This window comes from Ovis aries, chromosome 4 (genome assembly GCF_016772045.2).
Source record: "Ovis aries strain OAR_USU_Benz2616 breed Rambouillet chromosome 4, ARS-UI_Ramb_v3.0, whole genome shotgun sequence".
Classification (NCBI taxonomy): Eukaryota; Metazoa; Chordata; class Mammalia; order Artiodactyla; family Bovidae; genus Ovis; species Ovis aries.
The window spans coordinates 70,331,743-70,345,306 of record NC_056057.1 but is presented as its reverse complement, the minus strand read 5'-3'; the positions used below and the strand labels follow the sequence as shown (position 1 = coordinate 70,345,306).

The window sequence follows — 13,564 nt, the reverse complement described above, 5'->3', positions numbered from 1 at the left end:
CAATCTATCTTTGGAAATGGCATAGTTATATAGGAATAGGTATTAGTTACAATAATTATTATATAATTATACAAATTATTTATAATAATATAAAACATAATATAATATACACTCATAATTATTAGCTATTCTTATATAAACTACTAAATATTATTATATGATCATATGATTCTAAGCAATGCATATATATAGTTATGGTGTATTTTCTAATTTAAGCATAAATTAGAAAAATCTAATAGATAAAAATATAATATAGTTACTGTATATAGACATTGCTTAGAAATTATAATCATGGAGGTGAAAAATTAAAATCACACCTCTTATTAATTGATCAGCAGTAGCCTTATATATTCATTAGGACAAATAATTGATTTGCTCCTGTCTTAATCCTGCTGTTTATTTGTCCTGCCTCTACCCACTGCCTAGATTTGGCCCTAAAATCAGCAGTCCATGAAGCACTGTAGCACATGAAACTTTTTAGGCCACATTTCTATTGTGGGCAGAGGTCTTTCATTTTTTGCATCCATAGACCAGGAGATAGGATCTTCTTTCCAAAAACCTAAAAAAAGATTTCCAGTACAGTGTATCAAAGGAAACATTGTGACAGGTGGACTTTATTAATCAAGTATCTGAGAGCACAGGACCTGAAGTGAGCGCTGAGGTTCAAGCAAAAATAAGAAGCCAAGTGACTGCCCTGAAATTCTGAAATACATATTTTCCTTAATAACCCAGGGCTGAAACAAAGCTCTCTTAACTTTGATGGTAGTCTCACTGTCTTCGAGTTCATGTCCCCTCTGAATCACCAGGTTGTGAGATGGGTTTGGAAGGGATGCTGCGGCACAGACTGATCACTGGGTTTCTGAATTCATCTGCACTTTTCTCAAATGTGGGGAGCAGGCCACAATGCAATTAAGCACCCAAACTGCCAAGTTCAGTTTCTGAATCCAGTATATCTCCCTAGGTCTGACCTGCATTTTAAAGACATCCACTAAATATACAATTTGGATATATAATCTGCTTATCTGTCATAGGCACTGATACCAAGTATATCTTATTTTAAAATAAAGATCAGACATCATAGACATGGAACTTACAATATAATTAATTAAGCAAGTACTAATAAATATCGAAAAAAAAAAGCAAAAACAAAACAACCCTGGAAATTGAGCTCATACAAGCATATTTCTTCCAGCTTGGATTTTACTTTAACACATTATCTGCAATGGTTTTCTCAAATGGAGTGCTATTTACAGATATCTGCCAAGCCTCATCAAAACAAACAAGCCCCTATAATAAGAGTTAGCATATAAAGTGAGGCTGAACAGAGCAAAAATCTTTTCCCTAGGGCTCTCTTTTATCAAACAACCCTGCCTGAAGAATAGAGGCCAGTGTTTTATGTTTCAAGTGGACCATATGGCATGATATGAGTGCACTTTAATGACTTATTAGCATATTCTTCCAACTACGCTTTTCCTAGTTAAACCAGCTTGATAAAATCCGAATTTTAAAATATTTGCATGAAACCTCCTGGAATAAACAAGATTTGGTAATTTGTTTACCTTTGCTTGTAGATGAAAGAGAAGTCAGTTGATCCTTCGTGACGTGAAAAAAATCAGATCAACCATCTTCTCTCTAGCCCTTTTGAGTGGAAGATTTTTGGAATGTCTACCACGTTATTCAGACGTTTTGGCTCTCCATGGCATGAAGATTCCATACTCTACCAAGAGTCTGTGCTTTAAAAATGCTTACTCTGTCTTCTGTGACCTCGATCCTTCCTTTGTGGGGAATGAGATGCTCAGGCTGAGATCTTGTTTGTTGCCTACTTGCCTCATTAAAAAGCCTTTTAGCATTTGCGGGAGGACCAGGCACCAGATCAGGGACTGGGACTTACAGCTTTTTATTGTGGCTTGGTTAGGGGGCTATGTGAATCTAAGGTCTTGTCATGTCTCTGCTGTGGCTGCTCGAATGGTGTCTGGGAACGGGATATGTGAAGAAGAACACAATGGAGCTGTCTACACAATCTAGGCAGAGACAGCTATAGGGTCTGTATGTTCTTGCACACATTGGAGCATTTTTTGTTCTCCTCAGATTTGTCTAGGTGTAAATATCTCCTTTTCTCTCTTTCCCAAGTTAGTTCTTGTTGCTGTCTTGGACCAGGATGCTCTTGGTGGAGGTTGTCACTGACCACATAGGATGAGGGTGACAGTCCTTGGTGATCCCACAAAGGACTATCATCTCTAGTACAACCACAATGATGTGGGTGTGTGAATATGGATTTCACTCCAGGAAACTTGTCTGTTTTATGGCAGATATTGCCACAACACCATTCTCCCTAGTTATTTTCCAGTTAGAGGTTGCCCTGTGACAATGTTATGGCCAATGAGACATAAGTCAAAGTCTGTTGGATGCAGTTTTTGGCAAAACTTTTGCTTTCCTTGTATAAAGAGAGAAGGGCTTCTTAGCTGACCACCATCTCCTTGAGTGGAATGTAGATGAAACAACTGGAGGTCCTGCAGCTCTCTTGCAATTATGAGATGACAAGCAGCAGGAAAGAAGCCAGCACACTAAATAGGTGAAACCAATACACTGATTAGGAAACTGAAGCCAGAGTGGCTAAATGACTTGCTTAAAATCAACTAAACAAGTCCTCTGACCTCAAGTTCTGAGTTCATTCTGTGTATGTTGTTAGCAAATTGAAAGGCAATACGTCTTATTGTACTCTTACTAAATGTCAGACCCTAAGCTAATATTTTAACTGTTATTTATTTAACTTTTATAAAAACTTGGTAAAGTTGTGCTATGGACTGAATTGTTTCCCCCCGCCCCCCGCAGTTAATATGTTGGAAACCTAACCCCCAATATGACTGTATTTGGAGACAGGTCTTTAGAGGGGTAATTAAGGTTAAATGAATTCGTAAGGGTGGGCCCTAATCACATAGGGTGAATGTCTTTTTAAGAAGAGTCTCCAGAGAATTTATGCTCTTTCTTTCTCTCTCAATCTCTCTCTCTCTTTCTCATTCTCTATGTGAGAACATAGAAACAGGGCAACGTTTTACAAGCTAGGAGGAGAATTCTCACAAGGAAATGAACTGCCTAGCACTTTGATCTTGGACTTCCCAGCCTCTAAAATTTGAGAAATAAATTTCTGATTAAGCCCCCAAGTCTGTGATTTTTTTTTTTTTTTAACAGCAACCTGAGTAGATGAGGCAGGTAGGTACTATTATTATGCCCCATTTGCAGGTAAGGAAACTGAAGCTCAGAAAAATGTTATTTTCGGGGCTACATAACAAATGACAATACTTGAGAACAGAGCTTGACAACTATTTCTGTAAAGAGCTAGGTAGTAAGTAGCTCAGGCTTTGTGGGCCATATGGTCTCCGTTCGAACTATTCAACTCTGTCTCTATAGTGTGAGAGCAGCCACAAACAATGTGTGAATGAATGGGCGTGGCTCTGCTTTATCTGAAAGCTTTATTTACACAATCAAGTGGTAGGCTAGATTTGGCCCAAGGTTTAGCCCATTGTTTACCAACCATTCCTTTTAGAACAGCATTAAAGGGACCATGCTTTCTGAATTAGATGCACTGGATTTGAATTCTGCCATGTAGACTTCCCTGGTGGCTCAGATGGTAAAGCATCTGTCTACAATGCGTGGGACCCGGGTTCGATCCCTGGGTTGGGAAGATCTCCTAGAGAAGGAAATAGCAACCCACTCCAGTATCCTTGCCTGGAAAATCCCATGGACAGAGAAGCCTGGTAGGCTATAGTCCATGGGATCACAAAGAGTCAGACATGACTGAAAGACTTCACTTTCATGTAGCTTTAGGCATCCTATCATCCGGGCCCCGTTTTCCAAGTTAGAGTGGTACTGTCTGCCCTGCCAGCCTACCAGGGTCATTGTCAGGATCTCTAGATAGAGAAGGGCTCTGAAGAAGATCAAGTGCTTAGCAGATACAATTTGATACCAGTATAATTTGATACCCATATAGCTCAGAGTACTTCTGGAAACTCCACCCCAGGCAAAACATCTTTGGTTTAAAGACTGGAGTCAACTGAGGCTGACCTGGGTGCCCTCCAGGGAAGGTCCCTCCTCCTTTCACCAGGGGGCTTTGGGTGCAGTTGATCCTTGGCCAGACTCCTGGCTCCCTGGCATGGAGAGTTTTCTTTGGCTTTGAGCCTGCATCTGCAGTGACTGAGTTGTTTATTTGAACTAAGGATGGCTAGAGAGGGGTGCCACAGGGGGTTGTGATACTCCTGGTAAGGCAGAAATGAACCAGCCTGGGTCTCTGGAGTACACAAGTCTAAAAAGGAAAATGGATTCTGCTATCTTCCCCATGCCTTGAGAAACCAGAAACTAGACCAAAATCTGTCACTTTCTTCCATTCTTGATGTTTTCACTTTCTGCAATATTATTTATTCTTCAAGGGAGATTGTATGTGCAATCTCTGGCCTCCAAAAATTTTTTTGGTCTCTGAGAATTTAGGATGCCAACTTCTTTTAAAGATGGAGAAGAAAGGGGCAGAAGAAAACCCTTAAAAACATCTTGGGGATCCAGAGAGGGTTTCTTTTAAATGTTGAAATGTTTCAGAATGCCATTCAAAGGCCTTTGGATTTGGGCCTCAACTACTCTTTCAAGCTTCCTCTCCAACTTCATTCCTGATCTGTCCAGTGAGCACTCAACCTGGATTTCTCATCCTGGCTGGCTCGTGTGGGTTAACGTTCCAGCCTTCACCAGCAATTCCTCTCCCCGGAATGTGCTCCCATTTTCACCTTTTGTCCCTGTATACATTCTCTTCCCTCCAGCCAACTCTGCTGGCAACTCTTGCTTTACCTTTGAGAACACTCTCACAGCTAAAGCCAGCTTTCTCACCTTGCCCTGTGCAGTAGGACTGTCCCCTCCCTCTACCCTATCCCCACAACACTGCATGTAGATCTCCAGTTCAACCCTGAATTTTATTCATCTATTCCTCAGAGTTTCTTATGCTTGTGTGTTTATGTCACTCAGTCGTGTCCCGCTCTTTGCAACCCCATGGACTGACTGTAACCCGTCTAGCTCCTCTGGCCATGGAATTCTCCAGGCAAGAATACTGGAGTGGGTTGCCATTTCCTTCTCCAGGGGATCTTCCCAGCCCAGGAATCAAACCCAGGTCTCTTGCATTGTGGGGCGGATTTTTTACCATCTGAGCCACCAGGGAAGCTCTTCTTACACATAGTTGGTACTTAATACATACCGACGGAATACAGAAAGAAAGCAGCTAGGAGCTGAGGAAAGCAATGGCTTGGGAATAAAGAGACTCTAGTTCCCATCTCTCCATTGGGAGCTAAATGGGGTATATTAGGCATGAGAAAGTGCTTTGTAAACAGAATATGTCATGCACATTCAAAGTAATTCTTTTCTTTTCAGGATCAATTCTGTTTATTGCCTTTACGCTGCTTACCTTTAATTTCTCATTGTGTAACTCCTAAAGAAAGATCTCAGTCAATGAAATGGTGATTTGAGAACGCATCAGTGCCAGTTATGCTCTTGTGTCTCCAAAGAGAACTGTCTCTTCCCTGAGATTCAGAGGATTTTATTTCTGGCCATGTCCTCATGTATTTCTATTTCCATGTTCTAACCTAATACCAGACTCGATTAGCATGTCAGCATGAAGAGAGACTGGTCTCTGAAATCTGATCCTGGCGGGCTCCATCCCTAGCTTCATCTCCAGACTGTGTTTTCTGGAACCCTCCTCCTGATGACTACCTGGTTAGAAGCTGCTGCATGTCCTCATCTCCTTAGCCATATTTTCTATGGTCACAAACTCAGGGGACAGCAATGTTGGCAAATCTCTCTTAATGTGCCTAATTAACTTGCATATGCCAGAGACAGGAGCCTGTACTATTTATGGCACAGAGAAGTGAGAAAATGTCCCCTACCATGGGTATCAGGTAACTAACGCAGTCCTGCCAAAGTTTGGTTGTGAAACACGAAGCCTCTGAAACCTGTTGGTGTTAAGTGCACACCAAATATTCAATCCAGACATGTCGTGCTTGAGCTATTCTGGGGCTCATAAACCTTTCATCAGAATCAGAGGTGAAATATTTGGCCTTATTTGTAAGTCCCATATTTCTAAAGACCTTGGAGGCTCATTTAGTATTCCCAGCAGAAAGGTCACAAGGTTGGTTTTCAGGGGTCCTGGTTTAGTGGAACTGATGACTTCAAGCAGGAGATACTTTCACGATTTTCCAGGAACCAGCACCTCACTCCTCCTGTGTGTTGCCTACTCTGGTTCCTTTTCCTCTCCCTAGCCAACCCCCTCAACCACAAGCCCCCTAAACGCAGGCACTGTTGTATAGGGCTGTTCAGAGCACTTACATTTTCTGACCAAAACACTGACACCTTTATTTAATGGTAATATTAAGGAAGAAGGCTACTCCTTTTTAGGCAAGCTTTGTTACAAAAGGCTTTGAAAGTTGTGATTTTATTGGCGGAGGGGTTACTTAATTTTATAGAAACCTGAAATCTAAGGGTTAGAAGGGTCCTTTGAGATCATCTAGTCCACCCTTAGTTTTCCAGGTGAATGGACTGAGATCTGCAGAGGAAAGGTGACCAGCTCAAGAGCTCACAGCTGAATCATAGTATATCTGCACTCTTACATATCAGTTCTTGGACCTCAGGCAAGTTATCTAACCACTGATGGCCTCTGTTTCCTCATAGCGGTTCTAAGGATTGAGTGAGATGATCCACTCAAAATAATTGGCACAGTGCCTGGCACGGAGTCAGTGTACCATTTTTCTAGATTCCATATGTATGCATTAGTGTGTGATATTTTTCTCTTTCTGACTTATTTCACTCTGTATGACAGACTCTAGGTCCATCCATGTCTCTACAAATAACCCTGTTTCATTCCTTGTAGTGGCTGGGTAATATTCCATTGTATTTATGACCCACATTTTCTTTATCCTATTTCCAAGGCAGAAATAGAGACTCAGACATAGAGAATGCGCATGTGGATGCGAATGTCAGGGAAGAAGAGGGTGGGATGAATCGGGAGACTGGGATTGACATATACACAATAATACTATGTGTGAAATAGGCAGCTAGTGGGAAGCTGCTATAAAGCACAGGAAGCTCAGCTTGGTGTCTGTGATGACCAAGAGGGGTGAGATAGTGGGAGGATGAGAGGGTGGTCCAAGAGGGAGGGGATATATGTATATTTATGGCTGATTTGTACAGCAGAAACTAATGGAACACTGTAAAACAATTGTATTCCAACAGAAAAAATGAGTGTGCCAGCTCAAACTTCCAGGAGAAAAGAGTAAGAATTTGTATTCTCCCCAATCCTTGCCAGTGTTTAAATAGAAAATTTTCATGTTTCTATTATTACACATTGAGACTTTCCTCGCTGCAATTTACAGCCATTGTTTTAATTTATAATTTAAAAAATTATTTTTATAAAAGTAATATAGTACTGAACAAAAAGAATCCAGAGCAAAAAAACCATATATAATGAAAAGTAAGTCTGCTCCCATTTCTGTTTTTCTTTCTATCGAGGAAGGTTCCTTATTTCTTTATTATTCCTTATGTATCCTTCCAGGGTTGTCCACGTGATTACAAACATAGATGCATGGTGTTTGTGTATGTGTGGGTACATATGTACATATATATGTATATACTGTACTCATACACTTAATTATCCTCTCTGTGCTGTCTGCATGCTGGTGTTTCTACTTAACAAAAGGCCTTGGAGGTTATTTCAATTCAGGATTATTAATATTTATTTCATTTTAAAATGTCCAATTAAAAAATCTACATTCCACTTATTTATGTCTTTGTATGAAAACAGAACACTTCTTATATCCAACTTTATGCTTGATCTAGATATTCACTTCTAGTACCCTACTTTGAGATGCCCTGCAGTGAGGTGCCTCTTGACTTCTGTTTAGGGCCAGGCTCTTCTAGCCAAAGCCAAGCAGTTATCCAGGTAATACAGACAGAAAGGCTTTACCTAGGTGATTGCTGTAAAAGCACATATTGGTAATGACAATGACAGAAGAAATAGCTGAGAAGTGTTTTGTTGGCATACAAAGGACGCAGAAGTATGACTTTGATGTTAATATCTGCTATTATCAAGCCCTTACTATTGCAAGGCCTTGCATTTTATGTGAATTATACTTTGTTACTCTCCGTATTTCTATGTGGAGAGGGCGATGGCATCCCACTCCAGTACTCTTGCCTGGAAAATCCCATGGACAGAGGAGCCTGGTGGGCTGCGGTCCATGGGGTCGAGAAGAGTCAGACACAATTGAGCGACTTCCCTTTCACTTTTCACTTTCATGCATTGGAGAAGGAAATGGCAACCCACTCCAGTGTTCTTGCCTGGAGAATCCCAGGGATGGGGGAGCCTGGTGGGCTGCCGTCTATGGGGTCACACAGAGTCAGACACGACTGAAGTGACTTAGCAGCAGCAGCAGCAGTATTTCTATGAGGTTAATATTATTATCACTCCCATTTTATAGCTATTGAGACTGGGCTGGGGCTCATGGCACTTAAATAACTGATCTAGGGTCTCAAGGATATAAAAATTAGTAGACCCTGGATTTAAACTCAGGTGAATGTGACACCAGCACCAAAGCCCACTTTCTAATGTCTGCCAAAATGCCTCCACATACACATCTATAATTTAATTTAGTTAGTGATAAGAGGATATATTTTTAAGTATCAGAAATATTAATAATTATTTAATATTAATTTTTATAACCATGCTGGTTATTAGATATTTTAATACCACTCTAGATTTTATCCATTGCTCCCCCAAATCTGACTGATATTCTAGTTAAATTGAACCAGTCTCTCCTACCTAAAAATACCTTGTGCTTTCCTGTACTAGTATATACTTTGGTTCTAGAAATGCTGAAAAAAGTCCTCAAGTTAGCCAGTTCTGTTTTGCAACAAATGTGTATAGAGCAATTACTAGGTCACAACTAAAACGAAAACAGTCACAAGGACCTGGAAATGATGGAAAATTCCAGGATATGGCTTTTGTCTAGTCTCTGTTTGTTGGCTGAGTCAATAGACTTGAAGGACTCCCTTCTTCATTGCATGTTTTGCAGGACACCTCAGCACCTCTTTCTCTTTGAAAAGAGGAAAAACACTTCCCTCTCCATTGTTTCATTTGCCTCCATCTTTCCTCATTTTCTTCCACTTCCTTAACCCAAGGTAATACTCTCATTTTGAATTTTTCTCCATCCTTATCTGAGAACAGAATGGATACTGGTGATGGGGAAGTGGAGGAATGAAGGGAATAACTAATTTGGTTCTGCTTGATAATGTGAAAGGTGAACTTTGTTGTCAAGAGGCAACTGTGTGAATATAAGACTGTTAGGGGGAAAAGTGTTCTTCACTCAAAGATTTGGAGAGCACTGTGAGTGGGAGTTAATGTGTGCTGTGGGAAGCTAAGTGTGTGGTTCAGCTGGAGCTGACTGAACCTTCTCTTATAGCCGCTTTGGTCTGTTTGTTACTTGAACTTAGCTGGCATCCTCCTCCTCTCCAGTTCAAGGTTTCTTACCAGTGGCACTTATTGACATTTTGGTCTGGATAGTTCTTGATTGCAGGGTGCTATTCTGTTCATTACAGGATGTTTAACAGCGTCCCTGGACTCTTCTCACTGAATGCCAGTAGTATTCTACCATCCAAGTCTTAATGTCAAGCATGTCTTCAGATATTGCCAAAGGGCCCTGAGGGAGAGGGGCAAGATTGCTCTCAGTTGAGAACCACTGCTGTAGCTATTGCTTCTGCCTGGCACGCTCTTCCCCTAAAGGGCCTTATCCATACCCTCTCATCTCCTTCAAATCTCAGTGCAGATGCTACACCACTGAGGCTACTCTGACATATTTATTTAATATGCAAACTCTTAATCTCTTAACCTGTATCCCTTACCCTCCTCTACTTTTTAATTTTCATGACGATCTAATGCACCAAACAATGTACTTATTTTTATGTGTTTGTATTTCTTTTTCTTACTCAAATGTAAGCTCCTTGAGAGACCAGTTTTGTTCCCTGTTACTTCCTAAGCACTTAGAGCAGTTCCTCACATACTATTTAAAAAAATAAAAATATGTATGCAATGGTCTACAGTGAAAAGTTGAGCCCTTACTTCTGTGCTCTGTGCTTCCAGTTCTCTTCCCCAAATCAAGTAACCACTTTTTTCTAGTTACTACTATATCCTTCTGGAGTTTCTTCATGCAAAGTCAAGTAAGGGGGAATGTATATTTCCTATCCAAGTTTTATTCTATTTTCTTTTTTGCCAAAAGTTGGCATACACATACACCTGCTCAGCACCTTCTTTTTCATTTAAACTTATATGCATTTTGAAAATGGTATTTTTGTCTAGGAAGATTTTTCTCTCCTGTTTGAACTTTTCCTCTCTGTGCTTAAAACTTGAAGATCTACAGTCCTGGAAACAGTGACCTGACTTCCTTGTCCTTTAACAACAACAACAACAAAACTTGATTTGCCCTTTAAACTTGAATTCAGATTTCAGTCACACCCCAGTAGGGTCTAAGCCAGTCAGAGGTCTGCCTCCTTGCTCCTTGCATGAGAGCTACTCATTGACTCAAGTCCATATGTCATTTGATTATTTTGGATTATATGACAAGCTCTTTTTTTTTTTTTTAGTATAAATTTAATTGGTTCCCTTTAGGACAGGGCCAAGCGTTGGTTCTTCTTGGAAATCAGCCAGTCTGTGAGGGGATGCAGACTCTGTTGATTTGGACCTTTGGGCAAGAATCTCCTGGGGTGTTCCTAGGCAGCCTTTCAAGCTGTAACTACAGAAGGGAACCGGGGTGGGACAAGTACCTTGTGCAGCTTTGACTGCACTGGAGGTGACCTAGACATTTGTTTACAACTGGCTCCTCTGAATGTCAGTGGAGAGAGAGTGGCTCTTTGCCCTGTTTATACATATACTGAGCCTCCGGTAAGCCTGAAAAGCAACTTAGGAGTCTAAATGTTTGAAAGGCTCAGGGACGAATATCTGGCCTGGTGCCAGTGGTGTGACTCTGTGATGGGCACTTCATCCTATGGAGGCAAATGAATGGTGTGTGTTTTGAAATTAAGCACTTGGTGATTATTACGTTCTTAAAACATTTAGCTCTCAACTTATCAGACCTCAATGTATGACATTTCATGTTAGCCAAAACAGCTGTATTTTTTAAAGAGCTAAAAGATAAAGTACATACCAACCTTTGAAACTGTAAACAAAGAATTAGAATGACAGATCACTACTGTTATCTTGGGTGTACATAAGAAAGATCCTCTTCTCATTTGGGAGGGATGTGTTCAGGTCATGGTACATTGTTTTTCTCTCCTTCGTTCCAGAAAGGTTAACAAGAAGTTGCAGCAGGCAAAAAGAACAGCTGGATCGTGCATCTTTCAAAACGGAAAAACTTGTGCCTTAATCATGGATGAACCCACAAGGAAATACTTTAGAAAAGACTGAACTCATCCATCCTTTCATAGAATATGCAATCTAATCAGCACTCCAAGGAAAGCAGAAAGGAAGGATTAAAAATAAGAGTCTGTGTTTACTTTTGTCTGGGATCTATGGAAATGTAGGTTTATGACTTGACTTGCACTGTCATAGTTAAAATAGATTGGATTTCACAAGGTAAGTGGTGGACCATGGGCCCTGTAGAGCAGCAGACAATTAACTGCCTTTCTTTTCTCAAGCTTGGAAGCCGCACTAAACTCTCAGAAGACTTTCCAACTGCACAGTGGCCAGTGGTGGCCATTGCCCTGCCCTCCCCTCCCCTCCACCTTTACAGTCACTGACTCCCACAGCAGAATCACAGTCAGGTCTCCAATAACTGTATTTAGTAATCGTTTGTTGGAAAGAGAGACGCCCAATAGTTTGGGGTCTTTTTCATTATTTTATTTATTTTTAATATACAAACAAATAGAGTTTATTTCAAGCTTGAAGATGATATTCTATTTCTTTTTTGCAATTTGATCTCAGATTTTTGATTTGTAATGTGTTTGGGGGGAAGAGTCTAGTACTCTTCTTTTTAAACAGTTTCATTGAGATATAATTCACATATTATATAGTTCATCCATTTAAAGTATACAATTCAGTGGTTTTTAATATATTCACAAAGTTGTGCAGCCACCACAAAAATGTAATTTTAGAACAGTTTCATCACTCCAAAGAGAAATCCTAGGCCTATTAGCAGTTATTCCCTATTTCCCCCACTCCCCCACTGGCAGCCATAGTCTTCTTTCTATCTCTGCGGATGTTCCTATTCTGCACAATCTCATATAATGAAAATCATTCAATATATGGTCATTTATGACTGGCTTCTTTCACTTGGTCCATGTGTGCTGTAGCATGTGGCAGTACTTAATTTCTTTTTATTACTAGGTAATATTCCATTGCATAGATATACATTTTATTCATTCATTCATTCATTCATTCATCAGTTAGTGAGTATTTGGATTGTTTCTACTTCTTGACTATTGTGAATAATTTGTAGTGATTATACATGTACAAGTTTTTTTGTGGATGTGTATTTTCTTTTTTTTTTTTTAACTGTATAAACTATTTATTCACACAGCACAGACACATATTTCTTCTTGGACACACCCACAGCGCGACCTCGGCGGCCTGTGGTCTTGGTGTGCTGGCCTCGAAAGCGGAGTCCCCAGAAGTGGCGCAGCCCCCTGTGGGCCTGAATCTTCTTCAGGCGCTCCAGGTCTTCGCGGAGTTTGTTGTCTAGACCGTTGGCCAGGACATGGCTGTATTTTCCGTCCTTCGTCATTCTGTCTGTTTAAGAACCAGTCTGGGATCTTGTATTGGCGTGGATTCTGCATAATGGTGATCACACGTTCCACCTCGTCCTCGGTGAGCTCTCCTGCCCTCTTGGTGAGGTCGATGTCTGCTTTCCTCAACACCGCATGAGCGTATCTTCGTCCCACACCCTTAACTGCAGTGATGGCAAAGGCAATTTTCCGCCGCCCATCGATGTTGGTGTTGAGTACTCGCAAGATGTGCTGGAACCTCTCAGGAATTACTAGAGACATGGCGGCGGCCCCAGCGGCGGCATGTAGGCCTCCAGTGGAAGAGCTGGATGTGTATTTTCGTTTCTTTCTTTTCTTTTTTTTTTTACTGTCACCTTGTTTATTGAACTTATATGCACAGTACATCATGCAAAATGCTGGGCTGGATAAATCACAAGCTGGGATCAAGATTGCTGAGAGAAATATCAACAACCTCAGATATGCAGATGATACTGTGTTTTCATTTCTTTTGGGTATATACCTGCAGGTAGAACTGCTGGTTATACAGCAACTTTACTACTGTCTGATTTTTTATAGAGCCAGGAGTTTCTGTCAGGACTTGCATGAAGAATACATATTTGAAAAGGCAGAGAAAAGTCTTATTTTCAGACATTTTAAAAGGTGCTAAATGAATATCATAATCAGTTAAATGTAACTTCGATGATTCTTAAATTGAAAAATATGAGGCAAAAAAGAAGTTAATTAAACACTTTCATTATTTGAGCCTTAAAGTTTTTATTTCATTGGACTTTAT

General features: G+C 40.5%; 1 pseudogene; it reads right to left on the bottom strand.

Annotated features, from left to right (window-relative positions):
* Positions 1–12,560: 12,560 nt before the first annotated feature.
* On the bottom strand, positions 12,561–13,191 carry LOC101104988 (small ribosomal subunit protein uS13-like; annotated as a pseudogene).
* Between the last annotated feature and the right edge of the window lie 373 nt (positions 13,192–13,564).